At 76.9% G+C, this 23,519-nt stretch overlaps 22 non-coding genes across 22 annotated transcripts; all 22 read right to left on the bottom strand.

Annotated features, from left to right (window-relative positions):
• Positions 1–547: 547 nt before the first annotated feature.
• LOC149745686 (5S ribosomal RNA) lies at positions 548–666 on the bottom strand. Its single transcript, XR_016389842.1, has one exon. It is a non-coding gene; the product is annotated as a 5S ribosomal RNA (ribosomal RNA).
• Positions 667–1,599: 933 nt separating this feature from the next.
• LOC149745685 (5S ribosomal RNA) lies at positions 1,600–1,718 on the bottom strand. Its single transcript, XR_016389102.1, has one exon. It is a non-coding gene; the product is annotated as a 5S ribosomal RNA (ribosomal RNA).
• Positions 1,719–2,652: 934 nt separating this feature from the next.
• On the bottom strand, positions 2,653–2,771 carry LOC149745684 (5S ribosomal RNA). Its single transcript, XR_016389101.1, has one exon. It is a non-coding gene; the product is annotated as a 5S ribosomal RNA (ribosomal RNA).
• Positions 2,772–3,702: 931 nt separating this feature from the next.
• On the bottom strand, positions 3,703–3,821 carry LOC149745683 (5S ribosomal RNA). The gene has a single exon (XR_016389100.1). It is a non-coding gene; the product is annotated as a 5S ribosomal RNA (ribosomal RNA).
• Positions 3,822–4,743: 922 nt separating this feature from the next.
• LOC149745682 (5S ribosomal RNA) lies at positions 4,744–4,862 on the bottom strand. Its single transcript, XR_016389099.1, has one exon. It is a non-coding gene; the product is annotated as a 5S ribosomal RNA (ribosomal RNA).
• A 934-nt stretch (positions 4,863–5,796) lies between these two features.
• Positions 5,797–5,915, bottom strand: LOC149745681 (5S ribosomal RNA). Its single transcript, XR_016389969.1, has one exon. It is a non-coding gene; the product is annotated as a 5S ribosomal RNA (ribosomal RNA).
• Positions 5,916–6,850: 935 nt separating this feature from the next.
• Positions 6,851–6,969, bottom strand: LOC149745680 (5S ribosomal RNA). The gene has a single exon (XR_016389098.1). It is a non-coding gene; the product is annotated as a 5S ribosomal RNA (ribosomal RNA).
• Positions 6,970–7,900: 931 nt separating this feature from the next.
• On the bottom strand, positions 7,901–8,019 carry LOC149745679 (5S ribosomal RNA). Its single transcript, XR_016390153.1, has one exon. It is a non-coding gene; the product is annotated as a 5S ribosomal RNA (ribosomal RNA).
• A 932-nt stretch (positions 8,020–8,951) lies between these two features.
• LOC149745678 (5S ribosomal RNA) lies at positions 8,952–9,070 on the bottom strand. Its single transcript, XR_016389841.1, has one exon. It is a non-coding gene; the product is annotated as a 5S ribosomal RNA (ribosomal RNA).
• A 933-nt stretch (positions 9,071–10,003) lies between these two features.
• On the bottom strand, positions 10,004–10,122 carry LOC149745677 (5S ribosomal RNA). Its single transcript, XR_016389840.1, has one exon. It is a non-coding gene; the product is annotated as a 5S ribosomal RNA (ribosomal RNA).
• A 931-nt stretch (positions 10,123–11,053) lies between these two features.
• On the bottom strand, positions 11,054–11,172 carry LOC149745676 (5S ribosomal RNA). Its single transcript, XR_016389663.1, has one exon. It is a non-coding gene; the product is annotated as a 5S ribosomal RNA (ribosomal RNA).
• A 932-nt stretch (positions 11,173–12,104) lies between these two features.
• Positions 12,105–12,223, bottom strand: LOC149745675 (5S ribosomal RNA). Its single transcript, XR_016389097.1, has one exon. It is a non-coding gene; the product is annotated as a 5S ribosomal RNA (ribosomal RNA).
• A 933-nt stretch (positions 12,224–13,156) lies between these two features.
• On the bottom strand, positions 13,157–13,275 carry LOC149745674 (5S ribosomal RNA). The gene has a single exon (XR_016390036.1). It is a non-coding gene; the product is annotated as a 5S ribosomal RNA (ribosomal RNA).
• A 934-nt stretch (positions 13,276–14,209) lies between these two features.
• LOC149745673 (5S ribosomal RNA) lies at positions 14,210–14,328 on the bottom strand. The gene has a single exon (XR_016390130.1). It is a non-coding gene; the product is annotated as a 5S ribosomal RNA (ribosomal RNA).
• A 933-nt stretch (positions 14,329–15,261) lies between these two features.
• On the bottom strand, positions 15,262–15,380 carry LOC149745672 (5S ribosomal RNA). Its single transcript, XR_016389838.1, has one exon. It is a non-coding gene; the product is annotated as a 5S ribosomal RNA (ribosomal RNA).
• Positions 15,381–16,313: 933 nt separating this feature from the next.
• LOC149745671 (5S ribosomal RNA) lies at positions 16,314–16,432 on the bottom strand. Its single transcript, XR_016389837.1, has one exon. It is a non-coding gene; the product is annotated as a 5S ribosomal RNA (ribosomal RNA).
• A 931-nt stretch (positions 16,433–17,363) lies between these two features.
• On the bottom strand, positions 17,364–17,482 carry LOC149745670 (5S ribosomal RNA). Its single transcript, XR_016389661.1, has one exon. It is a non-coding gene; the product is annotated as a 5S ribosomal RNA (ribosomal RNA).
• A 932-nt stretch (positions 17,483–18,414) lies between these two features.
• Positions 18,415–18,533, bottom strand: LOC149745669 (5S ribosomal RNA). The gene has a single exon (XR_016389746.1). It is a non-coding gene; the product is annotated as a 5S ribosomal RNA (ribosomal RNA).
• A 932-nt stretch (positions 18,534–19,465) lies between these two features.
• LOC149745668 (5S ribosomal RNA) lies at positions 19,466–19,585 on the bottom strand. Its single transcript, XR_016390318.1, has one exon. It is a non-coding gene; the product is annotated as a 5S ribosomal RNA (ribosomal RNA).
• Positions 19,586–20,518: 933 nt separating this feature from the next.
• LOC149745667 (5S ribosomal RNA) lies at positions 20,519–20,637 on the bottom strand. Its single transcript, XR_016389968.1, has one exon. It is a non-coding gene; the product is annotated as a 5S ribosomal RNA (ribosomal RNA).
• A 935-nt stretch (positions 20,638–21,572) lies between these two features.
• On the bottom strand, positions 21,573–21,691 carry LOC149745666 (5S ribosomal RNA). Its single transcript, XR_016389096.1, has one exon. It is a non-coding gene; the product is annotated as a 5S ribosomal RNA (ribosomal RNA).
• Positions 21,692–22,622: 931 nt separating this feature from the next.
• On the bottom strand, positions 22,623–22,741 carry LOC149745665 (5S ribosomal RNA). The gene has a single exon (XR_016390152.1). It is a non-coding gene; the product is annotated as a 5S ribosomal RNA (ribosomal RNA).
• Positions 22,742–23,519: the final 778 nt, after the last annotated feature.

Raw genomic sequence — 23,519 nt, 5'->3', positions numbered from 1 at the left:
ACTGGGAGCCACCATCGTGTCGCCACGGCCCCTCAGCCCCGGCGAGGCCACCCTTGCCCGCACACCACCCGCCGAGCTCAGGAGCCCGCCCCTGGCGGCCGGCAGGCCCGGGGAAGCGGCCCCTGCCCTCGATCCCGCTCCCGCACCCGGCAGCGGCGGCGACACGGCGGGGGGCGGGGCTTTTGCCGGAGGGAGCTGTGGAGGGACACAGCCACCGGCACACAGGTGGCGGCCCCGGGGCGGGGCGCCGGTGGGGGCGGCCAGGTGCAGGTCGACGGGCTCGCTGGCCGAAGGGACGGCAACCGGGCCCGCGGCGGAGCCTGGGTCCGGGCCAGGCACCCCGGGGGCGTCTGGGGTGCGGCTGCCTTCCAGGGCCGCCTTCTGGCCGCCTGGCGGGCCGGGCCGGCGGGGAGCGCCCCCTCCGGCGCGCGTGCCGTGGTGGGAGGGGCCTGAGGAGGCGGGGCCTGCAGCGGGGCCCCGGCGCGGGCGGAGCCGGCGGCCACCGCCCGCGGGCGAGTTAAAGGAGAAGGCGGAGCGGGAGGCAAAAAGCCTACAGCACCCGGTATTCCCAGGCGGTCTCCCATCCAAGTACTAACCAGGCCCGACCCTGCTTAGCTTCCGAGATCAGACGAGATCGGGCGCGTTCAGGGTAGTATGGCCGTAGACGGGGGCGGGGACGGCGGGCTGCCTCTTGAGGCCCACTTTGGCTGGCGCTTGCGCCTCACCGCCAGCCTGGCGGTCAGCCCGCCCCGGCAGGACCCCGTCGCCCGCCCAGGCAGGGGGAACGGAGGTCTCGGGTACCGGGCGGTGGCGGAGGCGGAGGGTTTGGCCACCCCCTCCCAGCCGAGGGCGGGCGTGACCCAGCGAACCCTTCGGCGCTTGGCGCCCCGCCAAGATCCCGCCCGTCGCTCACAGGGACGTGGCCCCGGAGGCTTCAGTGCCCGGGGCCCGCGGTCCCTTGGGCATCGCCCCTGCCCGCCCACGCGGCGCTAGGCGCCGCCCAGCCGCAACCCGGGCCGGCCCTCCTGCCCGACAGCAGCTGGCCCGAAGCCACTGGGAGCCACCATCGTGTCGCCACGGCCCCTCAGCCCCGGCGAGGCCACCCTTGCCCGCACACCACCTGCCGGGCTCAGGAGCCCGCCCCTGGCGGCCGGCAGGCCCGGGGAAGCAGCCCCTGCCCTCGATCCCGCTCCCGCACCCGGCCGCGGCGGCGACACGGCGGGGGGCGAGGCTTTTGCCGGAGGGAGCTGTGGAGGGACACACCCACCGGCACACAGGTGGCGGCACCGGGGCGGGGCGCCGGTGGGGGCGGCCAGGTGCAGGTCGAGGGGCTCGCTGGCCGAAGGGACGGCAACCGGGCCCGCGGCGGAGCCTGGGTCCGGGCCAGGCACCCCGGGGGCGTCTGGGGTGCGGCTGCCTTCCAGGGCCGCCTTCTGGCCGCCTGGCGGGCCGGGCCGGCGGGGAGCGCCCCCTCCGGCGCGCGCGCCGTGGTGGGAGGGGCCTGAGGAGGCGGGGCCTGCAGCGGGGCCCCGGCGCGGGCGGAGCCGGCGGCCACCGCCCGCGGGCGAGTTAAAGGAGAAGGCGGAGCAGGAGGCAAAAAGCCTACAGCACCCGGTATTCCCAGGCGGTCTCCCATCCAAGTACTAACCAGGCCCGACCCTGCTTAGCTTCCGAGATCAGACGAGATCGGGCGCGTTCAGGGTGGTATGGCCGTAGACGGGGGCGGGGACGGCGGGCTGCCTCCTGAGGCCCACTTTCGCTGTCGCTTGCGCCTCACCGCCAGCCTGGCGGTCAGCCCGCCCCGGCGGGACCCCGTCGCCCGCCCAGGCAGGGGGAGCGGAGGTCTCGGGTACCAGGCGGTGGCGGAGGCGGAGGGTTTGGCCACCCCCTCCCAGCCGAGGGCGGGCGTGACCCAGCGAACCCTTCGGCGCTTGGCGCCCCGCCCAAGATCCGGCCCGTCGCTCACAGGGACGTGGCCCCGGAGGCTTCAGGGCCCGGGGCCCGCGGTCCCTTGGGCATCGCCCCTGTCCGCCCACGCGGCGCTAGGCGCCTCCCGGCCGCAGCCCGGGCCGGCCCTCCTGCCCGACAGCAGCTGGCCCGAAGCCACTGGGAGCCACCATCGTGTCGCCACGGCCCCTCAGCCCCGGCGAGGCCACCCTTGCCCGCACACCACCCGCCGAGCTCAGGAGCCCGCCCCTGGCGGCTGGCAGGCCCGGGGAAGCGGCCCCTGCCCTCGATCCCGCTCCCGCACCCGGCCGCGGCGGCGACACGGCGGGGGGCGGGGCTTTTGCCGGAGGGAGCTGTGGAGGGACACACCCACCGGCACACAGGTGGCGGCCCCGGGGCGGGGCGCCGGTGGGGGCGGCCAGGTGCAGGTCGAGGGGCTCGCTGGCCGAAGGGACGGCAACCGGGCCCGCGGCGGAGCCTGGGTCCGGGCCAGGCACCCCGGGGGCGTCTGGGGTGCGGCTGCCTTCCAGGGCCGCCTTCTGGCCGCCTGGCGGGCCGGGCCGGCGGGGAGCGCCCCCTCCGGCGCGCGCGCCGTGGTGGGAGGGGCCTGAGGAGGCGGGGCCTGCAGCGGGGCCCCGGCGCCGGTGGAGCCGGCGGCCACCGCCCGCGGGCGAGTTAAAGGAGAAGGCGGAGCGGGAGGCAAAAAGCCTACAGCACCCGGTATTCCCAGGCGGTCTCCCATCCAAGTACTAACCAGGCCCGACCCTGCTTAGCTTCCGAGATCAGACGAGATCGGGCGCGTTCAGGGTGGTATGGCCGTAGACGGGGGCGGGGACGGCGGGCTGCCTCTTGAGGCCCACTTTCGCTGGCGCTTGCGCCTCACCGCCAGCCTGGCGGTCAGCCCGCCCCGGCAGGACCCCGTCGCCCGCCCAGGAAGGGGGAACGGAGGTCTCGGGTACCGGGCGGTGGCGGAGGCGGAGGGTTTGGCCACCCCCTCCCAGCCGAGGGCGGGCGTGACCCAGCGAACACTTCGGCGCTTGGCGCCCCGCCAAGATCCCGCCCGTCGCTCACAGGGACGTGGCCCCGGAGGCTTCAGGGCCCGGGGCCCGCGGTCCCTTGGGCATCGCCCCTGCCCGCTCACGCGGCGCTAGGCGCCGCCCGGCCGCAGCCCGGGCCGGCCCTCCTGCCCGACAGCAGCTGGCCCGAAGCCACTGGGAGCCACCATCGTGTCGCCACGGCCCCTCAGCCCCGGCGAGGCCACCCTTGCCCGCACACCACCCGCCGAGCTCAGGAGCCCGCCCCTGGGGCCGGCAGGCCCGGGGAAGCGGCCCCTGCTCTGGATCCCGCTCCCGCACCCGGCCGCGGCGGCGACACGGCGGGGGCGGGGCTTTTGCCGGAGGGAGCTGTGGAGGGACACACCCACCGGCACACAGGTGGCGGCCCCGGGGCGGGGCGCCGGTGGGGGCGGCCAGGTGCAGGTCGAGGGGCTCGCTGGCCGAAGGGACGGCAACCGGGCCCGCGGCGGAGCCTGGGTCCGGGCCAGGCACCCCGGGGGCGTCTGGGGTGCGGCTGCCTTCCAGGGCCGCCTTCTGGCCGCTTGGCGGGCCGGGCCGGCGGGGAGCGCCCGCTCCGGCGCGCGCGCCGTGCTGGGAGGGGCCTGAGGAGGCGGGGCCTGCAGCGGGGCCCCGGCGCCGGCGGAGCCGGCGGCCACCGCCCGCGGGCGAGTTAAAGGAGAAGGCGGAGCGGGAGGCAAAAAGCCTACAGCACCCGGTATTCCCAGGCGGTCTCCCATCCAAGTACTAACCAGGCCCGACCCTGCTTAGCTTCCGAGATCAGACGAGATCGGGCGCGTTCAGGGTGGTATGGCCGTAGACGGGGGCGGGGACGGCGGGCTGCCTCTTGAGGCCCACTTTCGCTGGCGCTTGCGCCTCACCGCCAGCCTGGCGGTCAGCCCGCCCCGGCAGGACCCCGTCGCCCGCCCAGGAAGGGGGAACGGAGGTCTCGGGTACCGGGCGGTGGCGGAGGCGGAGGGTTTGGCCACCCCCTCCCAGCCGAGGGCGGGCGTGACCCAGCGAACCCTTCGGCGCTTGGCGCCCCGCCCAAGATCCGGCCCGTCGCTCACAGGGACGTGGCCCCGGAGGCTTCAGGGCCCGGGGCCCGCGGTCCCTTGGGCATCGCCCCTGTCCGCCCACGCGGCGCTAGGCGCCGCCCGGCCGCAGCCCGGGCCGGCCCTCCTGCCCGACAGCAGCTGGCCCGAAGCCACTGGGAGCCACCATCGTGTCGCCACGGCCCCTCAGCCCCGGCGAGGCCACCCTTGCCCGCACACCACCCGCCGGGCTCAGTAGCCCGCCCCTGGCGGACGGCAGGCCAGGGGAAGCGGCCCCTGCCCTCGATCCCGCTCCCGCACCCGGCCGCGGCGGCGACACGGCGGGGGGCGGGGCTTTTGCCGGAGGGAGCTGTGGAGGGACACACCCACCGGCACACAGGTGGCGGCCCCGGGGCGGGGCGCCGGTGGGGGCGGCCAGGTGCAGGTCGAGGGGCTCGCTGGCCGAAGGGACGGCAACCGGGCCCGCGGCGGAGCCTGGGTCCGGGCCAGGCACCCCGGGGGCGTCTGGGGTGCGGCTGCCTTCCAGGGCCGCCTTCTGGCTGGGCCGGCGGGGAGCGCCCCCTCCGGCGCGCGCGCCGTGGTGGGAGGGGCCTGAGGAGGCGGGGCCTGCAGCGGGGCCCCGGCGCGGGCCGAGCCGGCGGCCACCGCCCGCGGGCGAGTTAAAGGAGAAGGCGGAGCGGGAGGCAAAAAGCCTACAGCACCCGGTATTCCCAGGCGGTCTCCCATCCAAGTACTAACCAGGCCCGACCCTGCTTAGCTTCCGAGATCAGACGAGATCGGGCGCGTTCAGGGTGGTATGGCCGTAGACGGGGGCGGGGACGGCGGGCTGCCTCTTGAGGCCCACTTTCGCTGGCGCTTGCGCCTCACCGCCAGCCTGGCGGTCAGCCCGCCCCGGCAGGACCCCGTCGCCCGCCCAGGCAGGGGGAACGGAGGTCTCGGGTACCGGGCGGTGGCGGAGGCGGAGGGTTTGGCCACCCCCTCCCAGCCGAGGGCGGGCGTGACCCAGCGAACCCTTCCGCGCTTGGCGCCCCGCCCAAGATCCGGCCCGTCGCTCACATGGACGTGGCCCCGGAGGCTTCAGGGCCCGGGGCCCGCGGTCCCTTGGGCATCGCCCCGGCCCGCCCACGCTGCGCTAGGCGCCGCCCAGCCGCAACCCGGGCCGGCCCTCCTGCCCGACAGCAGCTGGCCCGAAGCCACTGGGAGCCACCATCGTGTCGCCACGGCCCCTCAGCCCCGGCGAGGCCACCCTTGCCCGCACACCACCCGCCGAGATCAGGAGCCCGCCCCTGGCGGCCGGCAGGCCCGGGGAAGCGGCCCCTGCCCTCGATCCCGCTCCCGCACCCGGCAGCGGCGGCGACACGGCGGGGGGCGGGGCTTTTGCCGGAGGGAGCTGTGGAGGGACACACCCACCGGCAAACAGGTGGCGGCCCCGTGGCGGGGCGCCGGTGGGGGCGGCCAGGTGCAGGTCGACGGGCTCGCTGGCCGAAGGGACGGCAACCGGGCCCGCGGCGGAGCCTGGGTCCGGGCCAGGCACCCCGGGGGCGTCTGGGGTGCGGCTGCCTTCCAGGGCCGCCTTCTGGCCGCCTGGCGGGCCGGGCCGGCGGGGAGCGCCCCCTCCGGCGCGCGCGCCGTGGTGGGAGGGGCCTGAGGAGGCGGGGCCTGCAGCGGGGCCCCGGCGCGGGCGGAGCCGGCGGCCACCGCCCGCGGGCGAGTTAAAGGAGAAGGCGGAGCGGGAGGCAAAATGCCTACAGCACCCGGTATTCCCAGGCGGTCTCCCATCCAAGTACTAACCAGGCCCGACCCTGCTTAGCTTCCGAGATCAGACGAGATCGGGCGCGTTCAGGGTAGTATGGCCGTAGACAGGGGCGGGGACGGCGGGCTGCCTCTTGAGGCCCACTTTCGCTGGCGCTTGCGCCTCACCGCCAGCCTGGCGGTCAGCCCGCCCCGGCAGGACCCCGTCGCCCGCCCAGGCAGGGGGAACGGAGGTCTCGGGTACCGGGCGGTGGCGGAGGCGGAGGGTTTGGCCACCCCCTCCCAGCCGAGGGCGGGCGTGACCCAGCGAACCCTTCGGCGCTTGGCGCCCCGCCCAAGATCCGGCCCGTCGCTCACAGGGACGTGGCCCCGGAGGCTTCAGGGCCCGGGGCCCGCGGTCCCTTGGGCATCGCCCCTGCCCGCCCACGCGGCGCTAGGCGCCGCCCATCCGCAGCCCGGTCCGGCCCTCCTGCCCGACAGCAGCTGGCCCGAAGCCACTGGGAGCCACCATCGTGTCGCCACGGCCCCTCAGCCCCGGCGAGGCCACCCTTGCCCGCACACCACCCGCCGAGCTCAGGAGCCCGCCCCTGGCGGCCGGCAGGCCCCTGGGAAGCGGCCCCTGCCCTGGATCCCGCTCCCGCACCCGGCCGCGGCGGCGACACGGCGGGGGGCGGGGCTTTTGCCGGAGGGAGCTGTGGAGGGACACACCCACCGGCACAAAGGTGGCGGCCCCGGGGCGGGGCGCCGGTGGGGGCGGCCAGGTGCAGGTCGAGGGGCTCGCTGGCCGAAGGGACGGCAACCGGGCCCGCGGCGGAGCCTGGGTCCGGGCCAGGCACCCCGGGGGCGTCTGGGGTGCGGCTGCCTTCCAGGGCCGCCTTCTGGTCGCCTGGCGGGCCGGGCCGGCGGGGAGCGCCCCCTCCGGCGCGCGCGCCGTGGTGGGAGGGGCCTGAGGAGGCGGGGCCTGCAGCGGGGCCCCGGCGCGGGCGGAGCCGGCGGCCACCGCCCGCGGGCGAGTTAAAGGAGAAGGCGGAGCGGGAGGCAAAAAGCCTACAGCACCCGGTATTCCCAGGCGGTCTCCCATCCAAGTACTAACCAGGCCCGACCCTGCTTAGCTTCCGAGATCAGACGAGATCGGGCGCGTTCAGGGTGGTATGGCCGTAGACGGGGGCGGGGACGGCGGGCTGTCTCTTGAGGCCCACTTTCGCTGGCGCTTGCGCCTCACCGCCAGCCTGGCGGTCAGCCCGCCCCGGCAGGACCCCGTCGCCCGCCCAGGCAGGGGGAACGGAGGTCTCGGGTACCGGGCGGTGGCGGAGGCGGAGGGTTTGGCCACCCCCTCCCAGCCGAGGGCGGCGTGACCCAGCGAACCCTTCGGCGCTTGGCGCCCCGCCAAGATCCCGCCCGTCGCTCACAGGGACGTGGCCCCGGAGGCTTCAGTGCCCGGGGCCCGCGGTCCCTTGGGCATCGCCCCTGCCCGCCCACGCGGCGCTAGGCGCCGCCCAGCCGCAGCCCGGGCCGGCCCTCCTGCCCGACAGCAGCTGGCCCGAAGCCACTGGGAGCCACCATCGTATCGCAACGGCCCCTCAGCCCCGGCGAGGCCACCCTTGCCCGCACACCACCCGCCGAGCTCAGGAGCCCGCCCCTGGCGGCCGGCAGGCCCGGGGAACCGGCCCCTGCCCTCGATCCCGCTCCCGCACCCGGCAGCGGCGGCGACACGGCGGGGGCGGGGCTTTTGCCGGAGGGAGCTGTGGAGGGACACACCCACCGGCACACAGGTGGCGGCCCCGGGGCGGGGCGCCGGTGGGGGCGGCCAGGTGCAGGTCGAGGGGCTCGCTGGCCGAAGGGACGGCAACCGGGCCCGCGGCGGAGCCTGGGTCCGGGCCAGGCACCCCGGGGGCGTCTGGGGTGCGGCTGCCTTCCAGGGCCGCCTTCTGGCCGCCTGGCGGGCCGGGCCGGCGGGGAGCGCCCCCTCCGGCGCGCGCGCCGTGGTGGGAGGGGCCTGAGGAGGCGGGGCCTGCAGCGGGGCCCCGGCGCGGGAGGAGCCGGCGGCCACCGCCCGCGGGCGAGTTAAAGGAGAAGGCGGAGCGGGAGGCAAAAACCCTACAGCACCCGGTATTCCCAGGCGGTTTCCCATCCAAGTACTAACCAGGCCCGACCCTGCTTAGCTTCCGAGATCAGACGAGATCGGGCGCGTTCAGGGTGGTATGGCCGTAGACGGGACGGGGACGGCGGGCTGCCTCTTGAGGCCCACTTTCCCTGGCGCTTGCGCCTCACCGCCAGCCTGGCGGTCAGCCCGCCCCGGCAGGACCCCGTCGCCCGCCCAGGCAGGGGGAACGGAGGTCTCGGGTACCGGGCGGTGGCGGAGGCGGAGGGTTTGGCCACCCCCTCCCAGCCGAGGGCGGGCGTGACCCAGCGAACCCTTCGGCGCTTGGCGCCCCGCCCAAGATCCGGCCCGTCGCTCACAGGGACGTGGCCCCGGAGGCTTCAGGGCCCGGGGCCCGCGGTCCCTTGGGCATCGCCCCTGCCCGCCCATGCGGCGCTAGGCGCCGCCCAGCCGCAGCCCGGGCCGGCCCTCCTGCCCGACAGCAGCTGGCCCGAAGCCACTGGGAGCCACCATCGTGTCGCCACGGCCCCTCAGCCCCGACGAGGCCACCCTTGCCCGCACACCACCCGCCGAGCTCAGGAGCCCGCCCCTGGCGGCCGGCAGGCCCGGGGAAGCGGCCCCTGCCCTCGATCCCGCTCCCGCACCCGGCCGCGGCGGCGACACGGCAGGGGGCGGGGCTTTTGCCGGAGGGAGCTGTGGAGGGACACACCCACCGGCACACAGGTGGCGGCCCCGGGGCGGGGCGCCGGTGGGGGCGGCCAGGTGCAGGTCGAGGGGCTCGCTGGCCGAAGGGACGGCAACCGGGCCCGCGGCGGAGCCTGGGTCCGGGCCAGGCACCCCGGGGGCGTCTGGGGTGCGGCTGCCTTCCAGGGCCGCCTTCTGGCCGCCTGGCCGCCCGGGCCGGCGGGGAGCGCCCCCTCCGGCGCTCGCGCCGTGGTGGGAGGGGCCTGAGGAGGAGGGGCCTGCAGCGGGGCCCCGGCGCGGGCGGAGCCGGCGGCCACCGCCCGCGGGAGAGTAAAGGAGAAGGCGGAGCGGGAGGCAAAAAGCCTACAGCACCCGGTATTCCCAGGCGGTCTCCCATCCAAGTACTAACCAGGCCCGACCCTGCTTAGCTTCCGAGATCAGACGAGATCGGGCGCGTTCAGGGTAGTATGGCCGTAGACGGGGGCGGGGACGGCGGGCTGCCTCTTGAGGCCCACTTTCGCTGGCGCTTGCGCCTCACCGCCAGCCTGGCGGTCAGCCCGCCCCGGCAGGACCCCGTCGCCCGCCCAGGCAGGGGGAACGGAGGTCTCGGGTACCGGGCGGTGGCGGAGGCGGAGGGTTTGGCCACCCCCTCCCAGCCGAGGGCGGGCGTGACCCAGCGAACCCTTCGGCGCTTGGCGCCCCGCCAAGATCCCGCCCGTCGCTCACAGTGACGTGGCCCCGGAGGCTTCAGTGCCCGGGGCCCGCGGTCCCTTGGGCATCGCCCCTGCCCGCCCACGCGGCGCTAGGCGCCGCCCAGCCGCAACCCGGGCCGGCCCTCCTGCCCGACAGCAGCTGGCCCGAAGCCACTGGGAGCCACCATCGTGTCGCCACGGCCCCTCAGCCCCGGCGAGGCCACCCTTGCCCGCACACCACCTGCCGGGCTCAGGAGCCCGCCCCTGGCGGCCGGCAGGCCCGGGGAAGCAGCCCCTGCCCTCGATCCCGCTCCCGCACCCGGCCGCGGCGGCGACACGGCGGGGGGCGGGGCTTTTGCCGGAGGGAGCTGTGGAGGGACACACCCACCGGCACACAGGTGGCGGCCCCGGGGCGGGGCGCCGGTGGGGGCGGCCAGGTGCAGGTCGAGGGGCTCGCTGGCCGAAGGGACGGCAACCGGGCCCGCGGCGGAGCCTGGGTCCGGGCCAGGCACCCCGGGGGCGTCTGGGGTGCGGCTGCCTTCCAGGGCCGCCTTCTGGCCGCCTGGCGGGCCGGGCCGGCGGGGAGCGCCCCCTCCGGCGCGCGCGCCGTGGTGGGAGGGGCCTGAGGAGGCGGGGCCTGCAGCGGGGCCCCGGCGCCGGCGGAGCCGGCGGCCACCGCCCGCGGGCGAGTTAAAGGAGAAGGCGGAGCGGGAGGCAAAAAGCCTACAGCACCCGGTATTCCCAGGCGGTCTCCCATCCAAGTACTAACCAGGCCCGACCCTGCTTAGCTTCCGAGATCAGACGAGATCGGGCGCGTTCAGGGTAGTATGGCCGTAGACGGGGGCGGGGACGGCGGGCTGCCTCTTGAGGCCCACTTTCGCTGGCGCTTGCGCCTCACCGCCAGCCTGGCGGTCAGCCCACCCCGGCAGGACCCCGTCGCCCGCCCAGGCAGGGGGAACGGAGGTCTCGGGTACCGGGCGGTGGCGGAGGCGGAGGGTTTGGCCACCCCCTCCCAGCCGAGGGCGGGCGTGACCCAGCGAACACTTCGGCGCTTGGCGCCCCGCCAAGATCCCGCCCGTCGCTCACAGGGACGTGGCCCCGGAGGCTTCAGGGCCCGGGGCCCGCGGTCCCTTGGGCATCGCCCCTGCCCGCTCACGCGGCGCTAGGCGCCGCCCGGCCGCAGCCCGGGCCGGCCCTCCTGCCCGACAGCAGCTGGCCCGAAGCCACTGGGAGCCACCATCGTGTCGCCACGGCCCCTCAGCCCCGGCGAGGCCACCCTTGCCCGCACACCACCCGCCGAGCTCAGGAGCCCGCCCCTGGGGCCGGCAGGCCCGGGGAAGCGGCCCCTGCTCTCGATCCCGCTCCCGCACCGGGCCGCGGCGGCGACACGGCGGGGGCGGGGCTTTTGCCGGAGGGAGCTGTGGAGGGACACACCCACCGGCACACAGGTGGCGGCCCCGGGGCGGGGCGCCGGTGGGGGCGGCCAGGTGCAGGTCGACGGGCTCGCTGGCCGAAGGCACGGCAACCGGGCCCGCGGCGGAGCCTGGGTCCGGGCCAGGCACCCCGGGGGCGTCTGGGGTGCGGCTGCCTTCCAGGGCCGCCTTCTGGCCGCCTGGCGGGCCGGGCCGGCGGGGAGCGCCCCCTCCGGCGCGCGCGCCGTGGTGCGAGGGGCCTGAGGAGGCGGGGCCTGCAGCGGAGCCCCGGCGCGGGCGGAGCCGGCGGCCAGCGCCCGCGGGCGAGTTCAAGGAGAAGGCGGAGCGGGAGGCAAAACGCCTACAGCACCCGGTATTCCCAGGAGGTCTCCCATCCAAGTACTAACCAGGCCCGACCCTGCTTAGCTTCCGAGATCAGACGAGATCGGGCGCGTTCAGGGTGGTATGGCCGTAGACGGGACGGGGACGGCGGGCTGCCTCTTGAGGCCCACTTTCGCTGGCGCTTGCGACTCACCGCCAGCCTGGCGGTCAGCCCGCCCCGGCAGGACCCCGTCGCCCGCCCAGGCAGGGGGAACGGAGGTCTCGGGTACCGGGCGGTGGCGGAGGCGGAGGGTTTGGCCACCCCCTCCCAGCCGAGGGCGGGCGTGACCCAGCGAACCCTTCGGCGCTTGGCGCCCCGCCCAAGATCCGGCCCGTCGCTCACAGGGACGTGGCCCCGGAGGCTTCAGGGCCCGGGGCCCGCGGTCCCTTGGGCATCGCCCCTGCCCGACCACGCGGCGCTAGGCGCCGCCCGGCCGCATCCCGGGCCGGCCCTCCTGCCCGACAGCAGCTGGCCCGAAGCCACTGGGAGCCACCATCGTGTCGCCACGGCCCCACAGCCCCGGCGAGGCCACCCTTGCCCGCACACCACCCGCCGAGCTCAGGAGCCCGCCCCTGGCGGCCGGCAGGCCCGGGGAAGCGGCCCCTGCCCTCGATCCCGCTCCCGCACACGGCCGCGGCGGCGACACGGCGGGGGCTGGGCTTTTGCGAGAGGGAGCTGTGGAGGGACACACCCACCGGCACACAGGTGGCGGCCCCGGGGCGGGGCGCCGGTGGGGGCGGCCAGGTGCAGGTCGACGGGCTCGCTGGCCGAAGGCAGGGCAACCGGGCCCGCGGCGGAGCCTGGGTCCGGGCCAGGCACCCCGGGGGCGTCTGGGGTGCGGCTGCCTTCCAGGGCCGCCTTCTGGCCCCCTGGCGGGCCGGGCCGGCGTGGAGCGCCCCCTCCGGCGCGCGCGCCGTGGTGCGAGGGGCCTGAGGAGGCGGGGCCTGCAGCGGAGCCCCGGCGCGGGCGGAGCCGGCGGCCACCGCCCGCGGGCGAGTTCAAGGAGAAGGCGGAGCGGGAGGCAAAAAGCCTACAGCACCCGGTATTCCCAGGCGGTCTCCCATCCAAGTACTAACCAGGCCCGACCCTGCTTAGCTTCCGAGATCAGACGAGATCGGGCGCGTTCAGGGTGGTATGGCCGTAGACGGGACGGGGACGGCGGGCTGCCTCTTGAGGCCCACTTTCGCTGGCGCTTGCGCCTCACCGCCAGCCTGGCGGTCAGCCCGCCCCGGCAGGACCCCGTCGCCCGCCCAGGCAGGGGGAACGGAGGTCTCGGGTACCGGGCGGTGGCGGAGGCGGAGGGTTTGGCCACCCCCTCCCAGCCGAGGGCGGGCGTGACCCAGCGAACCCTTCGGCGCTTGGCGCCCCGCCCAAGATCCGGCCCGTCGCTCACAGGGACGTGGCCCCGGAGGCTTCAGGGCCCGGGGCCCGCGGTCCCTTGGGCATCGCCCCTGTCCGCCCACGCGGCGCTAGGCGCCGCCCGGCCGCAGCCCGGGCCGGCCCTCCTGCCCGACAGCAGCTGGCCCGAAGCCACTGGGAGCCACCATCGTGTCGCCACGGCCCCTCAGCCCCGGCGAGGCCACCCTTGCCCGCACACCACCCGCCGGGCTCAGTAGCCCGCCCCTGGCGGACGGCAGGCCAGGGGAAGCGGCCCCTGCCCTCGATCCCGCTCCCGCACCCGGCCGCGGCGGCGACACGGCGGGGGGCGGGGCTTTTGCCGGAGGGAGCTGTGGAGGGACACACCCACCGGCACACAGGTGGCGGCCCCGGGGCGGGTCGCCGGTGGTGGCGGCCAGGTGCAGGTCGAGGGGCTCGCTGGCGGAAGGCACGGCAATCGGGCCCGCGGCGGAGCCTGGGTCTGGGCCAGGCACCCCGGGGGCGTCTGGGGTGCGGCTGCCTTCCAGGGCCGCCTTCTGGCCGCCTGGCGGGCCGGGCTGGCGGGGAGCGCCCCCTCCGGCGCGCGCGCCGTGGTGGGAGGGGCCTGAGGAGGCGGGGCCTGCAGCGGGACCCGGGCGCGGGCGGAGCCGGCGGCCACCGCCCGCGGGCGAGTTAAAGGAGAAGGCGGAGCGGGAGGCAAAAACCCTACAGCACCCGGTATTCCCAGGCGGTCTCCCATCCAAGTACTAACCAGGCCCGACCCTGCTTAGCTTCCGAGATCAGACGAGATCGGGCGCGTTCAGGGTGGTATGGCCGTAGACGGGGGCGGGGACGGCGGGCTGCCTCTTGAGGCCCACTTTCGCTGGCGCTTGCGCCTCACCGCCAGCCTGGCGGTCAGCCCGCCCCGGCAGGACCCCGTCGCCCGCCCAGGCAGGGGGAACGGAGGTCTCGGGTACCGGGCGGTGGCGGAGGCGGAGGGTTTGGCCACCCCCTCCCAGCCGAGGGCGGGCGTGACCCAGCGAACCCTTCGGCGCTAGGCGCCCCGCCCAAGATCCGGCCCGTCGCTCACAGGGACGTGGCCCCGGAGGCTTCAGGGCCCGGGGCCCGCGGTCCCTTGGGCATCGCCCCTGCCCGCCCACGCGGCGCTAGGCGCCGCCCAGCCGCAGCCCGGTCCGGCCCTCCTGCCCGACAGCAGCTGGCACGAAGCCACTGGGAGCCACCATCGTGTCGCCACGGCCCCTCAGCCCCGGCGAGGCCACCCTTGCCCGCACACCACCCGCCGAGCTCAGGAGCCCGCCCCTGGCGGCCGGCAGGCCCGGGGAAGCGGCCCCTGCCCTCGATCCCGCACCCGCACCCGGCAGCGGCGGCGACACGGCGGGGGGCGGGGCTTTTGCCGGAGGGAGCTGTGGAGGGACACACCCACCGGCACACAGGTGGCGGCCCCGGGGCGGGGCGCCGGTGGGGGCGGCCAGGTGCAGGTCGACGGGCTCGCTGGCCGAAGGGACGGCAACCGGGCGCGCGGCGGAGCCTGGGTCCGGGCCAGGCACCCCGGGGGCGTCTGGGGTGCGGCTGCCTTCCAGGGCCGCCTTCTTGCCGCCTGGCGGGCCGGGCCGGCGGGGAGCGCCCCCTCCGGCGCGCGTGCCGTGGTGGGAGGGGCCTGAGGAGGCGGGGCCTGCAGCGGGGCCCCGGCGCGGGCGGAGCCGGCGGCCACCGCCCGCGGGCGATTTAAAGGAGAAGGCGGAGCGGGAGGCAAAAAGGCTACAGCACCCGGTATTCCCAGGCGGTCTCCCATCCAAGTACTAACCAGGCCCGACCCTGCTTAGCTTCCGAGATCAGACGAGATCGGGCGCGTTCAGGGTAGTATGGCCGTAGACGGGGGCGGGGACGGCGGGCTGCCTCTTGAGGCCCACTTTCGCTGGCGCTTGCGCCTCACCGCCAGCCTGGCGGTCAGCCCGCCCCGGCAGGACCCCGTCGCCCGCCCAGGCAGGGGGAACGGAGGTCTCGGGTACCGGGCGGTGGCGGAGGCGGAGGGTTTGGCCACCCCCTCCCAGCCGAGGGCGGGCGTGACCCAGCGAACCCTTCGGCGCTTGGCGCCCCGCCAAGATCCCGCCCGTCGCTCACAGGGACGTGGCCCCGGAGGCTTCAGTGCCCGGGGCCCGCGGTCCCTTGGGCATCGCCCCTGCCCGCCCACGCGGCGCTAGGCGCCGCCCAGCCGCAACCCGGGCCGGCCCTCCTGCCCGACAGCAGCTGGCCCGAAGCCACTGGGAGCCACCATCGTGTCGCCACGGCCCCTCAGCCCCGGCGAGGCCACCCTTGCCCGCACACCACCCGCCGAGCTCAGGAGCCCGCCCCTGGCGGCCGGCAGGCCCGGGGAAGCGGCCCCTGCCCTCGATCCCGCTCCCGCACCTGGCAGCGGCGGCGACACGGCGGGGGGCGGGGCTTTTGCCGGAGGGAGCTGTGGAGGGACACAGCCACCGGCACACAGGTGGCGGCCCCGGGGCGGGGCGCCGGTGGGGGCGGCCAGGTGCAGGTCGACGGGCTCGCTGGCCGAAGGGACGGCAACCGGGCCCGCGGCGGAGCCTGGGTCCGGGCCAGGCACCCCGGGGGCGTCTGGGGTGCGGCTGCCTTCCAGGGCCGCCTTCTGGCCGCCTGGCGGGCCGGGCCGGCGGGGAGCGCCCCCTCCGGCGCGCGTGCCGTGGTGGGAGGGGCCTGAGGAGGCGGGGCCTGCAGCGGGGCCCCGGCGCGGGCGGAGCCGGCGGCCACCGCCCGCGGGCGAGTTAAAGGAGAAGGCGGAGCGGGAGGCAAAAAGCCTACAGCACCCGGTATTCCCAGGCGGTCTCCCATCCAAGTACTAACCAGGCCCGACCCTGCTTAGCTTCCGAGATCAGACGAGATCGGGCGCGTTCAGGGTAGTATGGCCGTAGACGGGGGCGGGGACGGCGGGCTGCCTCTTGAGGCCCACTTTCGCTGGCGCTTGCGCCTCACCGCCAGCCTGGCGGTCAGCCCGCCCCGGCAGGACCCCGTCGCCCGCCCAGGCAGGGGGAACGGAGGTCTCGGGTACCGGGCGGTGGCGGAGGCGGAGGGTTTGGCCACCCCCTCCCAGCCGAGGGCGGGCGTGACCCAGCGAACCCTTCGGCGCTTGGCGCCCCGCCAAGATCCCGCCCGTCGCTCACAGGGACGTGGCCCCGGAGGCTTCAGTGCCCGGGGCCCGCGGTCCCTTGGGCATCGCCCCTGCCCGCCCACGCGGCGCTAGGCGCCGCCCAGCCGCAACCCGGGCCGGCCCTCCTGCCCGACAGCAGCTGGCCCGAAGCCACTGGGAGCCACCATCGTGTCGCCACGGCCCCTCAGCCCCGGCGAGGCCACCCTTGCCCGCACACCACCTGCCGGGCTCAGGAGCCCGCCCCTGGCGGCCGGCAGGCCCGGGGAAGCAGCCCCTGCCCTCGATCCCGCTCCCGCACCCGGCCGCGGCGGCGACACGGCGGGGGGCGGGGCTTTTGCCGGAGGGAGCTGTGGAGGGACACACCCACCGGCACACAGGTGGCGGCCCCGGGGCGGGGCGCCGGTGGGGGCGGCCAGGTGCAGGTCGAGGGGCTCGCTGGCCGAAGGGATGGCAACCGGGCCCGCGGCGGAGCCTGGGTCCGGGCCAGGCACCCCGGGGGCGTCTGGGGTGCGGCTGCCTTCCAGGGCCGCCTTCTGGTCGCCTGGCGGGCCGGGCCGGCGGGGAGCGCCCCCTCCGGCGCGCGCGCCGTGGTGGGAGGGGCCTGAGGAGGCGGGGCCTGCAGCGGGGCCCCGGCGCCGGCGGAGCCGGCGGCCACCGCCCGCGGGCGAGTTAAAGGAGAAGGCGGAGCGGGAGGCAAAAAGCCTACAGCACCCGGTATTCCCAGGCGGTCTCCCATCCAAGTACTAACCAGGCCCGACCCTGCTTAGCTTCCGAGATCAGACGAGATCGGGCGCGTTCAGGGTAGTATGGCCGTAGACGGGGGCGGGGACGGCGGGCTGCCTCTTGAGGCCCACTTTCGCTGGCGCTTGCGGCTCACCGCCAGCCTGGCGGTCAGCCCACCCCGGCAGGACCCCGTCGCCCGCCCAGGCAGGGGGAACGGAGGTCTCGGGTACCGGGCGGTGGCGGAGGCGGAGGGTTTGGCCACCCCCTCCCAGCCGAGGGCGGGCGTGACCCAGCGAACACTTCGGCGCTTGGCGCCCCGCCAAGATCCCGCCCGTCGCTCACAGGGACGTGGCCCCGGAGGCTTCAGGGCCCGGGGCCCGCGGTCCCTTGGGCATCGCCCCTGCCCGCTCACGCGGCGCTAGGCGCCGCCCGGCCGCAGCCCGGGCCGGCCCTCCTGCCCGACAGCAGCTGGCCCGAAGCCACTGGGAGCCACCATCGTGTCGCCACGGCCCCTCAGCCCCGGCGAGGCCACCCTTGCCCGCACACCACCCGCCGAGCTCAGGAGCCCGCCCCTGGGGCCGGCAGGCCCGGGGAAGCGGCCCCTGCTCTCGATCCCGCTCCCGCACCGGGCCGCGGCGGCGACACGGCGGGGGCGGGGATTTTGCCGGAGGGAGCTGTGGAGGGACACACCCACCGGCACACAGGTGGCGGCCCCGGGGCGGGGCGCCGGTGGGGGCGGCCAGGTGCAGGTCGACGGGCTCGCTGGCCGAAGGCACGGCAACCGGGCCCGCGGCGGAGCCTGGGTCCGGGCCAGGCACCCCGGGGGCGTCTGGGGTGCGGCTGCCTTCCAGGGCCGCCTTCTGGCCGCCTGGCGGGCCGGGCCGGCGGGGAGCGCCCCCTCCGGCGCGCGCGCCGTGGTGCGAGGGGCCTGAGGAGGCGGGGCCTGCAGCGGAGCCCCGGCGCGGGCGGAGCCGGCGGCCAGCGCCCGCGGGCGAGTTCAAGGAGAAGGCGGAGCGGGAGGCAAAACGCCTACAGCACCCGGTATTCCCAGGAGGTCTCCCATCCAAGTACTAACCAGGCCCGACCCTGCTTAGCTTCCGAGATCAGACGAGATCGGGCGCGTTCAGGGTGGTATGGCCGTAGACGGGACGGGGACGGCGGGCTGCCTCTTGAGGCCCACTTTCGCTGGCGCTTGCGCCTCACCGCCAGCCTGGCGGTCAGCCCGCCCCGGCAGGACCCCGTCGCCCGCCCAGGCAGGGGGAACGGAGGTCTCGGGTACCGGGCGGTGGCGGAGGCGGAGGGTTTGGCCACCCCCTCCCAGCCGAGGGCGGGCGTGACCCAGCGAACCCTTCGGCGCTTGGCGCCCCGCCCAAGATCCGGCCCGTCGCTCACAGGGACGTGGCCCCGGAGGCTTCAGGGCCCGGGGCCCGCGGTCCCTTGGGCATCGCCCCTGCCCGACCACGCGGCGCTAGGCGCCGCCCGGCCGCATCCCGGGCCGGCCCTCCTGCCCGACAGCAGCTGGCCCGAAGCCACTGGGAGCCACCATCGTGTCGCCACGGCCCCACAGCCCCGGCGAGGCCACCCTTGCCCGCACACCACCCGCCGAGCTCAGGAGCCCGCCCCTGGCGGCCGGCAGGCACGGGGAAGCGGCCCCTGCCCTCGATCCCGCTCCCGCACACGGCCGCGGCGGCGACACGGCGGGGGCTGGGCTTTTGCGAGAGGGAGCTGTGGAGGGACACACCCACCGGCACACAGGTGGCGGCCCCGGGGCGGGGCGCCGGTGGGGGCGGCCAGGTGCAGGTCGACGGGCTCGCTGGCCGAAGGCACGGCAACCGGGCCCGCGGCGGAGCCTGGGTCCGGGCCAGGCACCCCGGGGGCGTCTGGGGTGCGGCTGCCTTCCAGGGCCGCCTTCTGGCCCCCTGGCGGGCCGGGCCGGCGTGGAGCGCCCCCTCCGGCGCGCGCGCCGTGGTGGGAGGGGCCTGAGGAGGCGGGGCCTGCAGCGGGGCCCCGGCGCGGGCGGAGCCGGCGGCCACCGCCCGCGGGCGAGTTAAAGGAGAAGGCGGAGCGGGAGGCAAAAAGCCTACAGCACCCGGTATTCCCAGGCGGTCTCCCATCCAAGTACTAACCAGGCCCGACCCTGCTTAGCTTCCGAGATCAGACGAGATCGGGCGCGTTCAGGGTGGCATGGCCGTAGACGGGACGGGGACGGCGGGCTGCCTCTTGAGGCCCACTTTCGCTGGCGCTTGCGCCTCACCGCCAGCCTGGCGGTCAGCCCGCCCCGGCAGGACCCCGTCGCCCGCCCAGGCAGGGGGAACGGAGGTCTCGGGTACCAGGCGGTGGCGGAGGCGGAGGGTTTGGCCACCCCCTCCCAGCCGAGGGCGGGCGTGACCCAGCGAACCCTTCGGCGCTTGGCGCCCCGCCCAAGATCCGGCCCGTCGCTCACAGGGACGTGGCCCCGGAGGCTTCAGGGCCCGGGGCCCGCGGTCCCTTGGGCATCGCCCCTGCCCGCCCACGCGGCGCTAGGCGCCGCCCAGCCGCAGCCCGGGGCGGCCCTCCTGCCCGACAGCAGCTGGCCCGAAACCACTGGGAGCCACCATCGTGTCGCCACGGCCCCTCAGCCCCGGCGAGGCCACCCTTGCCCGCACACCACCCGCCGAGCTCAGGAGCCCGCCCCTGGCGGCCGGCAGGCCCGGGGAAGAGGCCCCTGCCCTCGATCCCGCTCCCGCACCCGGCCGCGCCGGCGACACGGCGGGGGGCGGGGCTTTTGCCGGAGGGAGCTGTGGAGGGACACACCCACCGGCACACAGGTGGCGGCCCCGGGGCGGGGCGCCGGAGGGGGCGGCCAGGTGCAGGTCGAGGGGCTCGCTGGCCGAAGGGACGGCAACCGGGCCCACGGCGGAGCCTGGGTCCGGGCCAGGCACCCTGGGGGCGTCTGGGGTGCGGCTGCCTTCCAGGGCCGCCTTCTGGCCGCCTGGCGGGCCGGGCCGGCGGGGAGCGCCCCCTCCGGCGCGTGCGCCGTGGTGGGAGGGGCCTGAGGAGGAGGGGCCTGCAGCGGGGCCCCGGCGCGGGCGGAGCCGGCGGCCACCGCCCGCGGGCGAGTAAAGGAGAAGGCGGAGCGGGAGGCAAAAAGCCTACAGCACCCGGTATTCCCAGGCGGTCTCCCATCCAAGTACTAACCAGGCCCGACCCTGCTTAAGCTTCCGAGATCAGACGAGATCGGGCGCGTTCAGGGTGGTATGGCCGTAGACGGGGGCGGGGACGGCGGGCTGCCTCTTGAGGCCCACTTTCGCTGGCGCTTGCGCCTCACCGACAGCCTGGCGGTCAGCCCGCCCCGGCAGGACCCCGTCGCCCGCCCAGGCAGGGGGAACGGAGGTCTCGGGTACCGGGCGGTGGCGGAGGCGGAGGGTTTGGCCACCCCCTCCCAGCCGAGGGCGGGCGTGACCCAGCGAACCCTTCGGCGCTTGGCGCCCCGCCAAGATCCCGCCCGTCGCTCACAGGGACGTGGCCCCGGAGGCTTCAGGGCCCGGGGCCCACGGTCCCTTGGGCATCGCCCCTGCCCGCCCACGCGGCGCTAGGCGCCGCCCGGCCGCAGCCCGGGCCGGCCCTCCTGCCCGACAGCAGCTGGCCCGAAGCCACTGGGAGCCACCATCGTGTCGCCACGGCCCCTCAGCCCCGGCGAGGCCACCCTTGCCCGCACACCACCCGCCGAGATCAGGAGCCCGCCCCTGGCGGCCGGCAGGCCCGGGGAAGCGGCCCCTGCCCTCGATCCCGCTCCCGCACCCGGCAGCGGCGGCGACACGGCGGGGGGCGGGGCTTTTGCCGGAGGGAGCTGTGGAGGGACACACCCACCGGCAAACAGGTGGCGGCCCCGTGGCGGGGCGCCGGTGGGGGCGGCCAGGTGCAGGTCGACGGGCTCGCTGGCCGAAGGGACGGCAACCGGGCCCGCGGCGGAGCCTGGGTCCGGGCCAGGCACCCCGGGGGCGTCTGGGGTGCGGCTGCCTTCCAGGGCCGCCTTCTGGCCGCCTGGCGGGCCGGGCCGGCGGGGAGCGCACCCTCCGGCGCGCGCGCCGTGGTGGGAGGGGCCTGAGGAGGCGGGGCCTGCAGCGGGGCCCCGGCGCGGGCGGAGCCGGCGGCCACCGCCCGCGGGCGAGTTAAAGGAGAAGGCGGAGCGGGAGGCAAAATGCCTACAGCACCCGGTATTCCCAGGCGGTCTCCCATCCAAGTACTAACCAGGCCCGACCCTGCTTAGCTTCCGAGATCAGACGAGATCGGGCGCGTTCAGGGTAGTATGGCCGTAGACGGGGGCGGGGACGGCGGGCTGCCTCTTGAGGCCCACTTTCGCTGGCGCTTGCGCCTCACCGCCAGCCTGGCGGTCAGCCCGCCCCGGCAGGACCCCGTCGCCCGCCCAGGCAGGGGGAACGGAGGTCTCGGGTACCGGGCGGTGGCGGAGGCGGAGGGTTTGGCCACCCCCTCCCAGCCGAGGGCGGGCGTGACCCAGCGAACCCTTCGGCGCTTGGCGCCCCGCCCAAGATCCGGCCCGTCGCTCACAGGGACGTGGCCCCGGAGGCTTCAGGGCCCGGGGCCCGCGGTCCCTTGGGCATCGCCCCTGCCCGCCCACGCGGCGCTAGGCGCCGCCCATCCGCAGCCCGGTCCGGCCCTCCTGCCCGACAGCAGCTGGCCCGAAGCCACTGGGAGCCACCATCGTGTCGCCACGGCCCCTCAGCCCCGGCGAGGCCACCCTTGCCCGCACACCACCCGCCGAGCTCAGGAGCCCGCCCCTGGCGGCCGGCAGGCCCCTGGGAAGCGGCCCCTGCCCTGGATCCCGCTCCCGCACCCGGCCGCGGCGGCGACACGGCGGGGGGCGGGGCTTTTGCCGGAGGGAGCTGTGGAGGGACACACCCACCGGCACAAAGGTGGCGGCCCCGGGGCGGGGCGCCGGTGGGGGCGGCCAGGTGCAGGTCGAGGGGCTCGCTGGCCGAAGGGACGGCAACCGGGCCCGCGGCGGAGCCTGGGTCCGGGCCAGGCACCCCGGGGGCGTCTGGGGTGCGGCTGCCTTCCAGGGCCGCCTTCTGGTCGCCTGGCGGGCCGGGCCGGCGGGGAGCGCCCCCTCCGGCGCGCGCGCCGTGGTGGGAGGGGCCTGAGGAGGCGGGGCCTGCAGCGGGGCCCCGGCGCGGGCGGAGCCGGCGGCCACCGCCCGCGGGCGAGTTAAAGGAGAAGGCGGAGCGGGAGGCAAAAAGCCTACAGCACCCGGTATTCCCAGGCGGTCTCCCATCCAAGTACTAACCAGGCCCGACCCTGCTTAGCTTCCGAGATCAGACGAGATCGGGCGCGTTCAGGGTGGTATGGCCGTAGACGGGGGCGGGGACGGCGGGCTGTCTCTTGAGGCCCACTTTCGCTGGCGCTTGCGCCTCACCGCCAGCCTGGCGGTCAGCCCGCCCCGGCAGGACCCCGTCGCCCGCCCAGGCAGGGGGAACGGAGGTCTCGGGTACCGGGCGGTGGCGGAGGCGGAGGGTTTGGCCACCCCCTCCCAGCCGAGGGCGGCGTGACCCAGCGAACCCTTCGGCGCTTGGCGCCCCGCCAAGATCCCGCCCGTCGCTCACAGGGACGTGGCCCCGGAGGCTTCAGTGCCCGGGGCCCGCGGTCCCTTGGGCATCGCCCCTGCCCGCCCACGCGGCGCTAGGCGCCGCCCAGCCGCAGCCCGGGCCGGCCCTCCTGCCCGACAGCAGCTGGCCCGAAGCCACTGGGAGCCACCATCGTATCGCAACGGCCCCTCAGCCCCGGCGAGGCCACCCTTGCCCGCACACCACCCGCCGAGCTCAGGAGCCCGCCCCTGGCGGCCGGCAGGCCCGGGGAACCGGCCCCTGCCCTCGATCCCGCTCCCGCACCCGGCAGCGGCGGCGACACGGCGGGGGCGGGGCTTTAGCCGGAGGGAGCTGTGGAGGGACACACCCACCGGCACACAGGTGGCGGCCCCGGGGCGGGGCGCCGGTGGGGGCGGCCAGGTGCAGGTCGAGGGGCTCGCTGGCCGAAGGGACGGCAACCGGGCCCGCGGCGGAGCCTGGGTCCGGGCCAGGCACCCCGGGGGCGTCTGGGGTGCGGCTGCCTTCCAGGGCCGCCTTCTGGCCGCCTGGCGGGCCGGGCCGGCGGGGAGCGCCCCCTCCGGCGCGCGCGCCGTGGTGGGAGGGGCCTGAGGAGGCGGGGCCTGCAGCGGGGCCCCGGCGCGGGAGGAGCCGGCGGCCACCGCCCGCGGGCGAGTTAAAGGAGAAGGCGGAGCGGGAGGCAAAAACCCTACAGCACCCGGTATTCCCAGGCGGTTTCCCATCCAAGTACTAACCAGGCCCGACCCTGCTTAGCTTCCGAGATCAGACGAGATCGGGCGCGTTCAGGGTGGTATGGCCGTAGACGGGACGGGGACGGCGGGCTGCCTCTTGAGGCCCACTTTCCCTGGCGCTTGCGCCTCACCGCCAGCCTGGCGGTCAGCCCGCCCCGGCAGGACCCCGTCGCCCGCCCAGGCAGGGGGAACGGAGGTCTCGGGTACCGGGCGGTGGCGGAGGCGGAGGGTTTGGCCACCCCCTCCCAGCCGAGGGCGGGCGTGACCCAGCGAACCCTTCGGCGCTTGGCGCCCCGCCCAAGATCCGGCCCGTCGCTCACAGGGACGTGGCCCCGGAGGCTTCAGGGCCCGGGGCCCGCGGTCCCTTGGGCATCGCCCCTGCCCGCCCATGCGGCGCTAGGCGCCGCCCAGCCGCAGCCCGGGCCGGCCCTCCTGCCCGACAGCAGCTGGCCCGAAGCCACTGGGAGCCACCATCGTGTCGCCACGGCCCCTCAGCCCCGACGAGGCCACCCTTGCCCGCACACCACCCGCCGAGCTCAGGAGCCCGCCCCTGGCGGCCGGCAGGCCCGGGGAAGCGGCCCCTGCCCTCGATCCCGCTCCCGCACCCGGCCGCGGCGGCGACACGGCAGGGGGCGGGGCTTTTGCCGGAGGGAGCTGTGGAGGGACACACCCACCGGCACACAGGTGGCGGCCCCGGGGCGGGGCGCCGGTGGGGGCGGCCAGGTGCAGGTCGAGGGGCTCGCTGGCCGAAGGGACGGCAACCGGGCCCGCGGCGGAGCCTGGGTCCGGGCCAGGCACCCCGGGGGCGTCTGGGGTGCGGCTGCCTTCCAGGGCCGCCTTCTGGCCGCCTG

The sequence above is a fragment of the Delphinapterus leucas genome, chromosome 19, assembly GCF_059928025.1.
Source record: "Delphinapterus leucas isolate spDelLeu-1000000601 "Yukka" chromosome 19, BTC_Dleu_Yukka2, whole genome shotgun sequence".
NCBI lineage: Eukaryota > Metazoa > Chordata > Mammalia > Artiodactyla > Monodontidae > Delphinapterus > Delphinapterus leucas.
Note: the sequence above shows the minus strand (reverse complement) of the source record. Positions and strands in the feature narration are given on the sequence as shown.